This window comes from Furipterus horrens, unplaced genomic scaffold (genome assembly GCF_987537825.1).
Source record: "Furipterus horrens unplaced genomic scaffold, mFurHor1.1.pri manual_scaffold_9, whole genome shotgun sequence".
NCBI lineage: Eukaryota > Metazoa > Chordata > Mammalia > Chiroptera > Furipteridae > Furipterus > Furipterus horrens.
Window position 1 is genome coordinate 22,929,599 of NW_028327179.1, and position 16,849 is coordinate 22,946,447.

The 16,849-nt window shown below is 37.1% G+C and overlaps 1 pseudogene; it reads right to left on the reverse strand.

The window, feature by feature from the left end:
- Nucleotides 1-1,600: 1,600 nt before the first annotated feature.
- The window catches only part of LOC150001401 (endonuclease III-like protein 1 pseudogene), a 49,069-nt pseudogene continuing 33,820 nt past the window's right edge, over nt 1,601-16,849 (reverse strand).

Genomic DNA, 16,849 nt, shown 5'->3' on the forward strand with positions numbered 1-16,849 from the left:
CCATCAGAATCCAAACAAGAAAACTGTTATCTTCTGTTCCTCAAGTACAAGACTTTTAAATCTTCATATGGTCTCTTGTAATCACTCCTATGCTGAATAAACCATATGGCCAGAAAAGAAAACAATAGTGAAACACAAAACAAATTTTAAACACAATCCCATTTTAAAAGGGAGGAAATGTTAGACCCAGAACTGTCATGATGTGACCAAATTCACAGAAATATAAGAACTGTTGCGCACCCAATGTCACAGAAATACAAAAGCCTCTGCGCAACAAATTAAAGTCTGAAATTTCACTTGTATGGATAATGCAAACAGAGATAATGTGGTAATATTTTACCCAGTCTAGTGTCTTTATCAGCTTCTGAACTCATTTTATAGTTTATTTTTCATCTCCAATGTTGAAGTTGGATTTGTCCTCTAACTTCTCAGAGCTAATTTCCAGAGAATAAAATGATGTGAGGTGAGCAATTTAATGAGGTCAGTCACCTAATTTCTTGTGCTATTTTGAGGTAACTGGGCTAATAATGACTTTTTAAAGCCTGTCCTTTATAAATCACTTTCCTCTTTTGTAGAATCATTGTTGGTAACACACCAGTAACATTTGAAGTGGATGTATCGTGCCAAATCAAACATAGCCTGGTATTCACTTTAAAAATGATACTACAGTTTTTAGATGTGCTGTGCTTGAAAATAGTCACACACTGGAGAGGTAGAGATATATACCTCTCTTTACTATATAACTGTAATTGATGTGGAATATGTCTTTTGTAGGGAAAGGGAAAAATTCCTCTAGTTCTTTCAACTGGCCAAATAATCACATCAAAAGGAGACGGATTGACAAGAGAAAATAAAATTTAATCTCATGCACCCAGGGAAACCCTCATAAGTGAGAGAGTCAGAGACCCCTCCTGCATGAGAGGTTCAGAGGCAGAAAGGGAGGTTGAAGCATAAGACATCCTGAGCTAGGGATGAGGTGAGGTGCCTTAGAGACTTCAAATGGTTATTGAAGGATGATAAGAGCAAACGTTTGTAAATAGAAGTTTGCTCTGTTCTATAGATATGTCAAAAGAAGTTACCTCTGAAAATCTCTTAAAGGCAAGGCCCCTAATTCACATTCTTCTAGTAGTTTCTTTTGAACCTAAAGCTAAAATTGCCTTTAGCTCAAAGCAATCTGTACACTACTAGGGTGCATCTCGGGGTGGCGCATTCTGGGCTCCCATACCATAAAACATTTTATTCTAACTGGTTTTCAGATTTTTAGTTGACTTCAATCTCAATTTTTCTTCAGTGTGTAAGCATACTTATTACTTCAAGTTCATAAAACCTGGCTTCTGGATTTTTAAACAGCTAACTGAACTATAATACAGATACAACCACAGGAGAAAAAAATTTCCAAAGACTTGCAACAGTAATAATTAATTTTTAAAAAGCATATAATACACTCATGAACAGCAATAATGCAAAATAGGAAAATATGTTAAAGAATTGATTAATCAGTTTTCAACTTCTATTTTGACATGTAAATATATACATACAACTTTTTTTTTTTTTTTTTTTTTTTTTTTTTTTTTATTTTGCGGAACCCCATAGTTTATTAAGAATAGGCTACAGCTCCCAAGCGAAGTTGCAGAACAGACATGGCCTTCAGAGTCCCTGTGCAGCTGGGCACAGGGCCTGGTTGAGGCAGGCCTGGCATCGTGGTCGGACAGGCAGACAGATCTGCTGGCCAAAGCCCACCAACAGTCCATTAATCTCACTCCACAGGTCCCTGGGCAGCCACTCCTCCAGGACTGCACGGGTCTCCTCTGGGGACTTGGTCACCTTCTTGGTCCACCTGAGTCGGTTGGCAATCCTGTGCACGTGTGTGTCCACTGCAATGCCTGACACAGTACCCCAGGCCACAGCCATGGCCAAGTGTGCCATTTTGGGCCCAACACCTGGCAGTGCCACCAGCTCTGCCACAGAGGCTGGGATGTCTCCATCATAGTGCTGCTGCAGGATGGCACTGGTCTGCTTGATGTACTTCACCTTGTTCCTCCAGAAGCCCACAGGGTAGATGAGTCTGCCTAGCGTGATGTCATCTGTCTGCAGGATGCTGTCCACTGTTAGGCCCCGGGCCTGCAACCGCTTCATGGCACCCGCTGTCACCTGATCTTTGGTCTGGCTGGAGAGCATCAGTGACAGGAGCACCTGGTACCTCTGCACCTTTGGGGGCACTCTGGGATCATAGCAGTGCTCAACCCCCAGCTGGTCCACAGGTGCATCCTTCCCACTCCTCATGGTGCGGATGTTTGCCAGCTGCTGCTGCCAGTCCTGAGGCTCCCAGCTTGGCACCTTGGGCGGCTTGGTCCCCTCCCCTTTCTCACCATCTGAGGCCTCGTAGGCCACATTCAGTCTTTGTGCCTTTCGCTGATGCTTCACAGAGTGGTAGCTTTTCCTTCCTTCCCATGTACTGAGTCAGGGGCAGCGGCCTGACGTTCTCCAGGTTTATTTCTGGCCAGGACAACGTGGCTGCAGTTGAGTTCTCCCCAGGGGCTTTGGGGGGAAAAATTCCCATCAGAGAGCTAGGTTTCCCGGTGGGGGAGGTCTATACATACAATTTTAATGTATATTTATTCTGTATGTTTTAAAAGTTAGAAATGTAAATATATATGTGACTTTGAAGTATCACAAAGGATGGCACCAGATCTAACTTCCAATCCTAATTCCACCAACCTAGCTAAGTCACAGCTTAGCATCAATTTCTTCATTTATAAAAATGGTAGCCATCAAGTCCAGTTGGAAGGCCCCTACAAGAATTAAAGTGATACAAATTGTAGATTTTCTGGCACAAAACATGAAAACTAGTAGATATCTTACTACATCTTTGCTTGTCTACTTCTCCAGTAGAACCATTTTTATTCTTCTTACATATCTTAAATTTTAAATGCATGTAATGAAATTTCTACTTTGCTCCTGTGTAAATCTTGTACAAGGAAGTACCCTGAACTCATTGCTTTAGTTTCAAGCAAACAGGGTATCTTTTAGTTTGTTATTGTTGTCTTTCACCCAGAGAAAAAACATATATTGGTTTATGATTTTCCTGAATTTGATCTCACTCTATTCATGACTTTTTTTTTTTTATACCTTTGTTTAAAAATAGAGTCTTTTTTTCTTAATTTTAGTTTGTAGCCATACTATCCTTCAGGCATTTACCCTATACATTTTAAAACTCAGTGTTCTGTTGCATGACATTAAGTGTTTCTTTGAGTAATCCTTCTCATGAGAAAGTTGCAACACAGAACCGATCACAGGCATCCACCTGGAAAACTAAGGTGCTTATACCTGACCTCATCCAAAAACTTTACAAGTAAATGGAAATGAGGGTTGTCCCTGACAGTTACTGTTTTATCCCCTAGTAATTAAGATCTTTCTTTGAAAATCTTGCCTGGAGCTTACACTGTTAAAACAAGTAATCACAAAGGACATGCCACCTGAAACAAGGCATTTGAGGATTTGGAGATTTGTGATGAACCACACCCTCTGTGGGGCCCACAAATCCACAAAGCTGCTCTTCTGTGGCACTTCTCTTGTTTCCTAGAAATGCAAGTATAGTAGTCCCTCTCTATATCAAGGTTCACTTATCATAGCTTCATTGTATTGCAGGATTTTTTAAAATATTATATTTAATTATTTGTCGCAGATTTTTCACTATATCGCGGGATTTTGCAGCACTATATGTGTATGTTGTTAAAGTTACATAGGTTTAAGAGTGTAGAATATGTTTAAGAACATACGTAGTGTTTATAAAAGTGTGGAAAATGTTAATAAGGGAGTGGGAAAGGTTAATAAGGGACTGGGAACGGTTTATAAGTGTGTGGGAAGGGCTTATAAAGCCTTAAAATATACAGTATTCCCTCACTTATCGCGGGCATTACATTCTAGAACCCCCGCGAGGTAGGAACCTTACATTTATTCTACACTCTTAAATCTACGTAACTTTAACAACATACGTATACAGTACCGCAAAATCCCACGATATAGAGAAAAATCTGCAATAAATAATTAAATATAATATTTTTTTAAATCCTGCAATACAGTGAGGCCACGATAAGTGAACCGCGATATAGAGAGGGACTACTGTATATAAATACTAAAATAAATGTAAGGTTCCTACTTCACGAATTTTCACCTATTGCGTGGGGTCGTGGGGGGGGGGGTCTAGAATGTAATACCCGCGATAAGTAAGGGAATATTGTAATACAAACATATCACAGAACACTTGCCCATTCCACTTATACTACATTACTTGTTCAACATTAATTAGTCTATTTCCATAATCAGCCTAATTCCTTTTTTTTAAATTGCATATTGAAATCAAATTAGTGTGTTATAAATAGCATTTTAAAAAATAAAGGAGAAGAGAATAAAATGGAATTGAATACAATCAAAATTGAAATAGGAATGTCAGAGGGTATTACATGCAACAGAGACAAATACTAAAATACTATTTTTTGAAACTTTTGTATGTTTGCCTGGGTCGTGATGTAAGAGGTATTTCTTATTGTGGACCATAGTGAAAAATCTTTTAAAGTCACTGAATTGGTGTAATGGACACATAGATCAGTCACCCAGAAGTCACTTCAAGGAAGGGTTTGTTGCTCAGCTACGGAAGTGCTGTTGTCAAACTACTTCAGCTATCAGCCCCTTCAAGGACAGCTCTGTGACAGAGCCACCTTGCACTTCGGTTAGGGTCTCATCCTTTCTAGGTTGTCCCACATCCAAAAGTTGACACAGGAAAAAAAAAAAATCAGGCTATTTTGTTCCAAATCAAGACAGCTGTCACAGAGCATTTTAGTTTCATATCTTCCTATGGAGTCAACGAAGACTGTTCACTGCTCAGCAGTTCAATCTCTCCCGCTACCCAATCCTGTTCCTTCCTTTCTCTTCTACAGATGTTAAACCCAAGACACTTCCTAATAAACATCCTATACCTTAAACTTGGCTTCAGCATCTGCTACCCAGACAACTAAACTTGTGATACCTAATTGATCGAGTAACAAGATTTGCGGTCCAAGTCAGCTAAAAAGTCCAAGAGTCTTCACATAAAATACAGTGCTTGATTTTTCAATGAAACTGCACATTCAAAGGTTAACATTAAAACCATTGAAGGGGAGCAGAACCCTAAAGCTACCTTTGGGGATATTGATGTTAAGTTGGTTATTAAGAAGCAAAAGACTCTTAAAGAAACTTTGATGATCCCCCCCCTTTCAACCTAAGAGATCTGAAATCTCTTACCTTAACCTGAATTAAATATGGTGAGTGGGAGAATAGCAATCTCAAATAGATCACCCAGCCCCTGTGTCCCACTGAAGCAGACTTGACCTGAGATGTGTGTTCCACTCTTCCTCAGTTACCTGTAAATTGCCCATTCTTACTTTCACAATCTCAGACCCTACCCACTTTATCCTTTGTCCAAAATAACATATATACCCAGTTTTACCTCACTCTCTTTGGGTATTTTCACACTTACGTGAATTCCCCCATGTGCATGTATTAAGATGTGATTTTTCTCCTGTAAATCTGTCTCTGTTGATTTGATGATTAGCCCAGCTAGAAGAATTTAGAAGGTAAGAGGAAATATTATGTTTTTTAGCCCCCACACCATCCTCTCTCTACTCTGTTGGCCACTGATGTACTTGATCAAAATGAGCACACCCATTTCTTAACAATGGTTAGTGGTTATCACTTTTTTCCTTGAATTGCACAGCTGTCTTATCTCAAAAAAAGTATCTTGAAATGGCTGTAAATAGTGCTTCATTTTTCTGCCAGTTCTACTTGCATTCATCCCATCTTAGAAGCTCCTTGGTTATTCTGGTCATCCTTTGTCTAACAAATCTGCTCTCAACAATGCAGCTGAGAAACTGTGACAAAACCATTAATGCCATGAAATTGGGGGACAGAGAAAGGGATAAGGTGGGGGTGCTGGATGTTAGTAGTGAACTGTGCCATTTATTTGTGTTAAGCACTATTCAGAGAGAAATGCTGAAAAAGCTGTTCAATAACAGGGCTGTGTTTTCTGGGGCAATCAAATAAAAAGCGCATAGCAAGTGAAATATGCTCATAGAAAGTGAGTTTGTTTTTTAGAATATAAACATTGGCAATATACGCTGACTCAATCATCTGACTAATTTGGTAAGGTCAGTAAAAAAGAATCTGTTGAGTTTGGTTCCTTCATTTACTTATTTTTTTAATTAAAATGTGTTTAGTTACCCTGCTGTCACACAGGGTATTTCTAACATCTTGATTCAACTCTTACACCCCCTTTATTGTCTTCCTCAAATACATTTTGAATATATGATCTCCAGATAGGAGCAAATGGTGGTAAGTGGGTCAAATGCAAGAGGGAAACTTTTTTTATCAAAAGATGAAGCGTGTCAAAGAATGTTTAAGTATCAATAGAAAAATCTCCAAGTTAGGACATTAGCAAAGTGCATGTAAACTTGATAGAAATATGCGTTTGATGATTAATACTTTAGTGAAACATAGTTATTGTATAAATTCCAGAAAAGACTGGCATGCTCACATTTCTTCCCATTTTATCTCCTAGGAAAATCAAGGTCATTTACTGCAGCATTTTCTTCCTTCTTTAAGGAAGCATAGTTAAATAGGCTGATACGTTGCAGTGAATCTGTTGTACTTATAATAAAGTTAGGTTTCTCTTCATTCATTCCTGGTGTACACTCAGAGAGGAGATGGAGCATCAGGGGTTTGAACAGAAGAATTGACCTAGGCCCCCAGACATGATATGAGTGAATCAGAGGAAAGAGCTGCAGCCTGAAGTCTCTCCATAAAGAGATTCAGGGATTCTGTGTGACCTGGCATTCAGTGTCTACGTGCGCAGCCAGATTTCTTAGTTTCTCATGAATTTTCTACCATGGGAATGTTTCCCTAGCTTTTCAGCCTCATCCCAGACCTATCACTCATCTTTGGGCAAGCAGCAACCCAGGCTGCCTGAACTGCAGACACCAAAACAGGGCTCCTCTATTGGCCTTTTTTTTCCACTATAAATAAAGCCATTCTCTCTAACAAAATGATGAAGCTGCCCACAGACAGACTGAGAGTTCAAGGAAGGTCCTTCAAAGACTCACTTGCAAATGGAGCTATAGACTAACTTGTAAGGCTGAAGAGCTTCTAGGAGGCGAGTCTCATTGGAAGCCCCGACCCTGCCTGCCTGCCCTCATTGAGAGTGAGAAAGAAGTGGAGAATTTTAGTATGATTAGACTGGAGCCATATTCATACCCTTCACCAGTCCCTGTCATAGGCAGAAGAATCACATTGGTCCATTCTGTTTAAAGTCTGACCTGTAGGCCAGACACACAATTTCAGGCTTTCGTCGAAGAGACTTTCTTTTATCATAACACCTTTCTGTTTACTTGAGGGCTTGGATTCAGTGAAGCAACCAAGGAGATTGAACATAATCTATTTCTACAGTTAGACGCGTACACTGAGGAGGAGATAGTGTTTTCACAGTGTCCTTCAGTCACTCAAATGGCAGTTGAGTTTCAGAGGATGGTAGGCTGTTGTGTTACTTCCTTCAAAGTACAAATTTCAAGTCACTCTACATGCCAAGTTGGAAATGTCCATGACCCTCTTAGGTGGTAAAACTGTAGATACTCAAAATAAATACAAAAAGAAGGAGACGATCTAAGAAAAAACAACAATTTAAATAATTCAGTTGTGTGAACTCTAATCACACTATCTAAAATAAATTTTGATGTCCTGTCGGTAAATGGTAGGACAATCACACACTGGCAGCTATGAAAAGCAGCATTATAGACTCAGACAAATTTATAAATAACACATATTTTCTTGCGTGATTTAATCTTGAGGCAATTTGGCACTAGGACTGCCGTGGAGTTATCATTCTGGCTTTGTTCACATGTGCGCTCTTTTTACGTGATATCTAGATTCCATCCCTGAGTCTTTCAGTGGTTTTCTTTAAGTGGTTTCCAAAGAGTTTAAATTAACCATCCTCTCCAAGAGAGAAGAGCTTAATCCTTCTCTAATTGTATGAACTGATTGTGAACTGTGAAAGTAAATGATGTTAATTAGTAGGACAGAGAATAAAGGAGGCAGAAGAAAAGCCTTTTCTTTCCTTTACCCTTTCATCCCCCATTAGTCACTTTCCTGTGAATTCTTTCGTTTATCTCTCAAAAGGAATTTTCAAAGTATGTGATTTCTTACTTTTCCACTTCTCTAAATAGTAGGCATAATTCAGGCTGGATCATTTCCATTCTTTGAACTCTTTAAAAAGAAAAAAGTAAACCATCTCAATAATATTAGTAACATAATACTGGGAATGGCAAAAGTAGGCTTACAGTTATGAGTACACATGAAACAAAGTTAATAAAACCATTGTAATCATCATAACCTGTATGTCTTTTTCCATATGAACAACTGTAAGCCAACTTTTGCCCACCTTTGTATTACTTAGCTCAGGAAAAATACCACAGAAGAGTGTCTTTGTTCTCTATTAATACATAACAAATGACCCCAAATCACAACAACTCAAAACAATCAACATTTACTTACCTCACACATTTTCTGAGAGTCAAATGGAAGTGGCATACCTGAATGGTTTTGGCTCAGGGTCTCTTCACAGGTTGCAGTCAACACCTAGAATGGGGTCTCAGTTATCTCAAGGCTCCACTGGGGCTGAAAACTCCCTTTCCAATGTGGCTCATTTACTGGCTGTTGGCAGGAGGCCTCCGCCCCTCACCACATGGTCCTCACTGTAAGTAGCGGTCTTTGATTGTCCTCAGGACATGGAAGCTGCTTTCCCCTAGAGCGAGAGTACAGAAGTGGACAATGTCTTTAGGACCTAGTCCTGAAAGCCACACATTTATGCAATATTCTATTTGTTAGAAGCAAGTTAGTTGGGCCAACCAACCCTCACTCTGGGTGAGGAATCTTATGTTCAACCTTTTGAATTTGTGGATATATTTTTAAAACTATCACTGAAGGGAAGCCTATGTGAAGGTCAGCAATCTCAGCAATCTCATATACAATATCTGGAATTTTCATCCAAAAATAATCACCCCTTTAAAAAGTAGATGAATTATTGAAGGAAATCCTGCCACATGCAACAATAATAGATAAACCTTCAGTATATTATGCTAAGTGAAATAAGCCAGTCACAGAAAGACAATTACTGTGTGATTCCACTTATATTAGTCGTATAAGTAGAACAGTTGAAGTCATAGAAACAGGAAGTAGAATGGTGGTTGCCAGGGGCTGAGGGGAGAGAGAAAGGGGAGTTGTTCAAAGGGTATAAAGTTTCATTTATGCAAGATGAATAAGTTCTAGAAATCTGTACAACACTGCGCTTATAGTTCACAATACTGTAGTGTATATTTAAAATGTTGTTAAGTGGGTAGATTTCACGCTATATGTTCTTACCAATTATAATTAATTTTTTAAATGTGTATGATTTACAATAAAAAGTGACTCTAGTTGTCTTCCTGGTAGTTAAATATAGCTACAGGTAACTTGTTACACATGCAAACACTTACAGATGATTAAAATTTTTTGAAAATTTTTAATTAAAGTGATTAACTTGATCTACGACTTATGAAATTAGTAGGAAGATTTTTCCAATGAAAATGTCCTCATAAGTTATTTTTATGGTACAACTGTATTAGTTTTCTATTGTTGTTATATAACAAATGACCACAAACTCAATGGTTTAAAACAATAATCATTACTTTACAATCCTAAAAACCAAAAGTATAAAATAAGTCCACAGCACTACATTCCTTCTGGAGGCTCTGGGTGATAATCTATTTCCTTGCCTTGACTGGCTTCTAGGGGCCACCAAAGTTCCTTGCCTTGTGACCCTTCCTCCATTTTCAAAGCCTCTTCTCTCCTTTGACCTACCTCCCTCTTATGCGGATCCTGTGATTACATCAGGACCACCCAGATAATCCAGAAAAATACATCTATCTCCAGAGCCTTAACTTAATCACATCTTCAAAGTTCCTTTTGGCCTGCAAGGTAACATGTTTGTAGATGCCAAGGATTAGGGCACGGACAACTTTGTGCAGCCCTTAGTCCATACACCACAACATATTTTAGGAGGGTGTCAGAGAGTTCAATTAAATTATAAAAAATACTCTAACTGATTTAGGTAACAGCATGTGAAGAAGGCTTAGATTAACCTGGTCTATCTGTTAACACGTAACTCGTGGCCAAAATGACTGATTTTGTGTACCAATATCACATTTTCCAAAATCAAACCTTATAAGGTTGGCATGTCAAATTTGCTTTTAATACTTGTTGTAGTTAACATCTTAGATAAACTGGAATGAAAGCCTGAGATGTATGAAGATAATGGTCTCGAAATATCAGTCTCTTTCACCAGTGGCTTCAATCCCACACTCTTATCTCAAATATCCCACAAATGAAATGATGAAGAAATACAAACTGCGTTGAGAAATGTTCATTTTGAAATATAGAAAGTTTGCCACAGGAACGTCTCTCAACGAGTTCTTTTCAGACTGGAAAGCAGCCTTCCATACACATAGAACCACAGAATTACAGAATGTGGTGGAACCTGGAAAACCTAAAAATAATACAGTTCTTCTCCACCCTCCATGCCAACCCCAAACCCCTCAATTTATATATGAAGAGTCAAAGGATCAAAGAGCTTAATATGCTTTCAACCTCTTAGAAAACCTAGTAAATGACAAAACTTGGCTTGGAGCCAGGTTGCCTGATCCCTGACCCAGCGTATTTTAACTTTATCATATAACCATCATATGCCCAGACTTATTCCTTGTTTTCAAAAAGGGCAATGTGTGCAAAGGCTGTACATGGTACAGAGCAGTGGTAGAAATGGTTACCACATACTGAGAGCATGTACAAATTTCTATAACAGACGCCTTTAAAAATACTTTTTGTCAATATTTCATCTCAACAAGGTAGGAAGTGTTAGGTCTGCTTCTAAAATTTTTAGAATGCAATAACAGATTTTTAGAATGGTAAATAAACCTGATCAAGGTAGAAATGCTAGGATGTAACCTGCGTCTCTCCTTTGAACAATAAAGCTCATGAATAAATTCTCACTACATTTCTGAAAAAAGAATAAAGAAATATGCAAGTTGCATAAGCAATTTCAGAATGTGTGTGATAAAACATTCCTACCAATTCCATGCATTAAAAATTACAAAACCCCACAGTATTGATAAGATTTATTTGTTCATTCAACAAACATTCATTGTTAATTATGTAATAGGTGCTTTCTGTATAAGATGTGAAAAAAGATAAATTAGGTGCCACTCTTATTTAATAAATAAATCATAAAACTTCAGGTAGTAACACATTTGCCATTCAGCAGGGTAGAAAAGTTTTAGAGGAAAGACCTCTCAATAAGGTGATATTTGAGAAGCAATCTGAATGATATAAAGGAGGTATACATGAAAAGGCTTTGAAAAAGAGTGTGCTAGGCAGTGTAAAGATCCAGATACAGGCAAACTTTGACCTGCTTAAGGTAGCATGAAATCCCATGTGAGCTGAAGCCAAATGGGCCAGAGCAGGACGTTAGGCAAGGGCTTGTCTGTGTGTGGTCTTGTAGGTCATTAACTGAACTCTGGCTTTGAACCCGAATATGATGGGAAGTCTTTGGAAAGCTTTGACGAAGAGGCTAAAGTGACTGGATTTAAAGCATAAATAGACTGAAATCTGCTATATGAAGAACGTATTGTAGGTGGGCAAATATAAAAGTTAGGTAGCTTCTGCAATAGTCCAGGCAAAAAATAGTAATGCCTTGTGTGAGATGGGAATGCTAAAAAGTATGAAAAGTGATTTGATTCAAATATAGTTTAAAGGTAGAGCTGAAGAACTAATCTTTGGATTGAATTGGAAAGAAAAAAGTTAAAAATGATTCCTAGCCTTTTAGCCTAAGCAGGGCATGAATATAAATGCCATATAATGAAGTGAGAAGAAAAAGAAAGAACACATTTTGTCATGGGCAGGTAAAGTTCAAGAGTCTTATTTTACATATGCTAATTTGAGATTTCGATTAAATGCCAAAAGAAATAAGGAACAGGCAAATATACCTAGGAGTTTGGGTAGGTCAGGGAAGGATATTAAAACATGGGATTCATCATTATTAAATGGCACTTAAAGCCACAAGATTGGATAAACTCCCCTAAGAAGTGTAGTTAGGGAACAGAAAAACACTCCAATATTTAGAAGTTAGGGAAAGCAAGAGGAGCAATTAAAAAAAAATCATGGATTAGAAGAAAATGGTGGGAGTCTGCTGTCCTGTGAGGCAAGCAAGGAAAATATGAAGAAGCATGAAGAAGAGTTCTTTTTGTGGAAAAGTACAGTCGACACAGTGGAAAGATTATAGGAGTTTGGGAGGGTTGGGAGACTGGGTTATATTAGGGGTAGCAGGATAATCAGTAACCTGAGTAGCAAAGGACTTCCGGTGGTATCCCAGGTAATCTAGGCTGTCTTAGTTGAGACCATAAAATCATTAGTTAAAAGCATGAAAAGATTATGCTCCATTTCTAAACAAAACTGAATTGTACTGAGCATAATAATTAATTTGTGTCATAAAATTTCCAATATTTGGAATGCTTGGGAATTGTAGTTTCCTGATTAACTGAATTCCCGAAGTGGCTATCAATTAGGAGTTTAACTTTCAAATTATTCTCCAATATATCTGGCTTGGATATTCAGTATAATCCAGTGTTTTAAAATGGACATGGGCTAACACTCTTTCTGAATAATATGCTCAGGCTGAATAACTATAAACAGTAATTACAGTGTGGAATACCCTCACATTTAGGTACAGGGAAAGTCAGACTGAAATGAATGTCTAGGAGAGCCATGAGACAGGAAAAAACAATTCAAACTAGCCATAGTGGAATAAATTCTGGTCCTCAGAAAAGGGAAAAATATTCCAACATGATGCCTTTGCATTGCCAAAACTAAATGGCTGAGAGACTAATGTACACAGATCTACATGAATCTTTTTAGTACTAGTTGGAACTGCTTAAGCTGATAAAATGATGTGGTAAAGGTACAAATGTCAATCACTGCTGTAACTCTAAGGAATGACCCTGAAAATCAGAAACTAGACTAAATAATGTGAGGTGACCAAAAAATGTGCCAGGGTGATATTTTTTCATTCCCCTTTTAGGAGCATTTTATTTTTATAATTTCTCCCTATTTTTAATCTATAAATAACTAGTATTAAATGAGATTTTAAAAATATATAGAAAATACCAATCTTAGTTTTATATTAACTATCCTTACACTTTCTTACATGTTAAAGTATAGTATAAAAATACTTTCATAGTATAGTATACATAGCACAGCATAGCTGCATCTGGGCAATTAAGTTCTAAAAATAAGAGCCTCTCTTTTTATATAAAAAATGAATTTAGGTATTGTTTTAAATCATTTTTAAATAAAATAAAAATTTATTTTTTTTAATTTTAAATATAATTTAAGTATTATTCTTAAAAAACATCAGTAATGCATAGTTGATAGCATTGTGTTGTGGAGGAGGAAGAAACTTTCTTCTATCCCCCTAAGGTTCTTTCAGCTGGTCTAATAAGTAAATTGACATGAAACAGATTAACAACACAAAATTACCAAATTCAATTACATATATACATAGGGAACACTACATACATGAGAGAGTCAGAGAGCCCACATACATGAGAGGTTCAGAGACAGAAAGTTGAAATGAGGTATATATGGCATTCTGGGCTAAGGTGAGATACGCTGGGATTTTAGAGGGGAACAGAGGTTCAGTAACTGGCAGTTTGCCATGTCCTGTAAATAGGCCAAAAAGGTTATCTCTGGCCCTGACTTGGGTAATTCAATTGGTTAAAGGATCATGCCAGTACATCAAGGTTTTGGATTCGATCCCTGGTCAGGGCACATATAAGAATAAGCCAATAAAGGCACAAATAAATGGAACAACAAATCAATGTTTCTCTTTCTCTCTCTCCAATCAATCAATTTAAAAAAATTTTTAATAGGTGTTCTCTGATAATGTTATTATGGGCTATGCCCTTAGTTCAACTATTGGTAGTTGGGGTGGGTGAGGGTCAGAAGTTTCTCTTGAACCCTCAGGATCTCCATTGCCTTTAGCTCAAAGTAATCTCAGGCCCCAGAGTCACATATTGGGTGACCCATTCTGAATCCCTACAGTATTAAGTCAAAAGGTGCAGTTATTTTCCATGTATTGAACAGTTCAAAATGGATTGTGTTGTAAATACAATTATAATCTAAAACATTAAGGTGATTCTATCAACATGTGAAAAAACATAGTTATTTTCATGTCTTTTAAGTTTGGGTTCTCTACAATTTTATAAGCTTTTATAAATATATAAAAGTAAAATAACAGTCAATATATATTGTCTGAAAAACAAATTGCTTCCAAAACATTCTTATTTTTTTCATTTCCTCTCAGAAATAAAACTCATATACCCACTTCCTGACTATTGTCAAATAAGGTTTTATTCACTAAAGAAACGTTTCCTATATTCTGAAAGACAATATAAAACAATTTAAGTGATAGAACATCTGTTTTCTTACACAAACAATATTAATTTTTCTTGTCAATTACTTAAACACCTCTTAGAAATGGAGTATACTTATGACCATCTTTATTTTTTTATCCTGATAAATTAGTGCTCAGAAAGTTTGGATGGTTTGGTTATAATAAAAACAAAGATGTAAGTAATTTTCAGTTTTCTTTACTAGGTAATATAAAAATCATACACTATGTCCTCTACCCATACTTGTTCTCAAAGGACCAGATATAATCCTTCACTTGCCACAAATGACCCTTTCAACTCAAAAATTCCTTCAAAGTGAAAAGAGGTCCAGGGATATATATATGGATGATAAAGACTTTGGAAGGGATTATGATTCTTAATGTACCTTAGAAGGTACACTAAATTTATTTTGTACCTGATAAACATAAACTCCACTGGCTTTTGTGAGAGAGCTGCATTATTTTTAGATACAGAAATACCTGTTTTTATGTTTTCCACATTTACCCATGTTACTCAAGTGCCTAATTTACTTGTTACTATTACTTGGTTTATTAGAAATAATAAACAATACATTTTTCCCCATTTGTTCCAAGTACAGCTTCACAGCCTACTAAGTCCCATTGAATTCAATAATGCCTACTTTTCACTAGATCTGTTGGAAAAGTAGCTGATGTATTCTTGTTTCTTAAATTTACTTGGTCTATTGAAGACCAACAGAGTTTGGAACAGAATTTAGGAGGTTTGGGATAGTTACAAAAGGAATTCCTTTTTTTTTTTGCTTCCATGGTTGTTTTAAGTGGTAGTTGATAAAATTAACTATTGTGGGGGTCCAGAACAAGCCACCCTAAGATGTGCCTTAGTCGTTTGAAGATTAATTTGAGCTAAAGGCAATTTTAGCCTCCGGCTCATGAGAAACATCTTTCCCTCCCTTTAACTACTCAGAAGAATTTGAATTAAAGGCTTTGCCCATAAGACTATTAGAGAAAACTTCCTTTGGCTTATCTGTAGGGCAGGGCAAACTACTTATTACTGAATGTGTGTTCTTCTTATACTGTAATGACCTGTTTTTTGTTTGTTTGTTTTTTGTTTTTGCATGACTGTTGAAGTCCTCAAGGCACCTCACCTCTCCCCTAGCTCAGGATTTCTTATATACCTCAATTCCCATTTTTACCTCTGAAACGCTCATGTATACGGTCTCTGACTCTCTTATGTATGTGTGGTTCCCATGCACAAAAGATTAAATTTAATTTTCTCTTGTCAATCTTCCTCCTGTTGAATTGATTATTTGGCCAACCAAATAGAAGCAAAGCAGTAAAAGGAAAAGGGGAATTTTCCCCCTTCCTCACACTGTTCTGTAGCACATATACGTATATATAAATATACAGAATACAAAAAAATTTCTATCATATCCTCAAGACTGGCTTGGACAGAATTTTATCTCTCTCCAAACTCACTCAGGAATCAGAAAGCAAAAAAGATTGTTTTTGATAGACAAGAAGAGGATAAAAGGAGGTATATCCAACAGAAATACAAAAGTATTTCCTGAATTTCATTCCAAAAGACCAAGAGAAATCGACAATTTTTAGGGTTCTGTGTATTTTCATGTAACAGAAACACAACTACAATGGCTTAACCAAGTAAAGGTTTACATTTTCACACAACAGGAAATTCTAAAGTGAGCCATTTAGGGCTGGTGTATTAACTTAAGTATCTCATCAAGAAACCAGGTTCCTTCTTCTCTCCTGCTCTGCCACTTTTTTAAAAATTAAATTTACTGAGGTAGCATTGGCTACTGGGTTTCAAGTATATTGTCAGAAGATTACTTGATTTGAGTGCTTTGGGTACACAATGTAATATACAGATCATGCATGCTCTGCCATTTTTAACAAAGAACAGAAACAATCCCAGAAAGAAAGTATAGTCTTTGCAATTTTTAATATGAGCCTCTCATTCCCATGGTCCCAAGGTGCCCTCACCTCCTCAAGACAGTGTATTTCTGTTTGAACATAAAGAACTAAGAATGAAAGTGCAAAGATTAAATAGCAAAAAAAGGAAAAACTCAATCATTTGACTTCTAATTATATCCCATTGGCCACAATTGTGTGTCCAACAACCAGCCGAGCTGAGGACTGGAACACTGTTTTCTGTTGGCCAAGATGCTCCCACTGTTCCAAAACTGATTTGGTACTAAGTAAAAGGGGTAGGTAAAAATAGAGTCATCTTCTGGAAAAGGTAAAATCTATGGAGACAATGAAAAAAATCAGTGGTTGCTGCCTGGGGTGGGT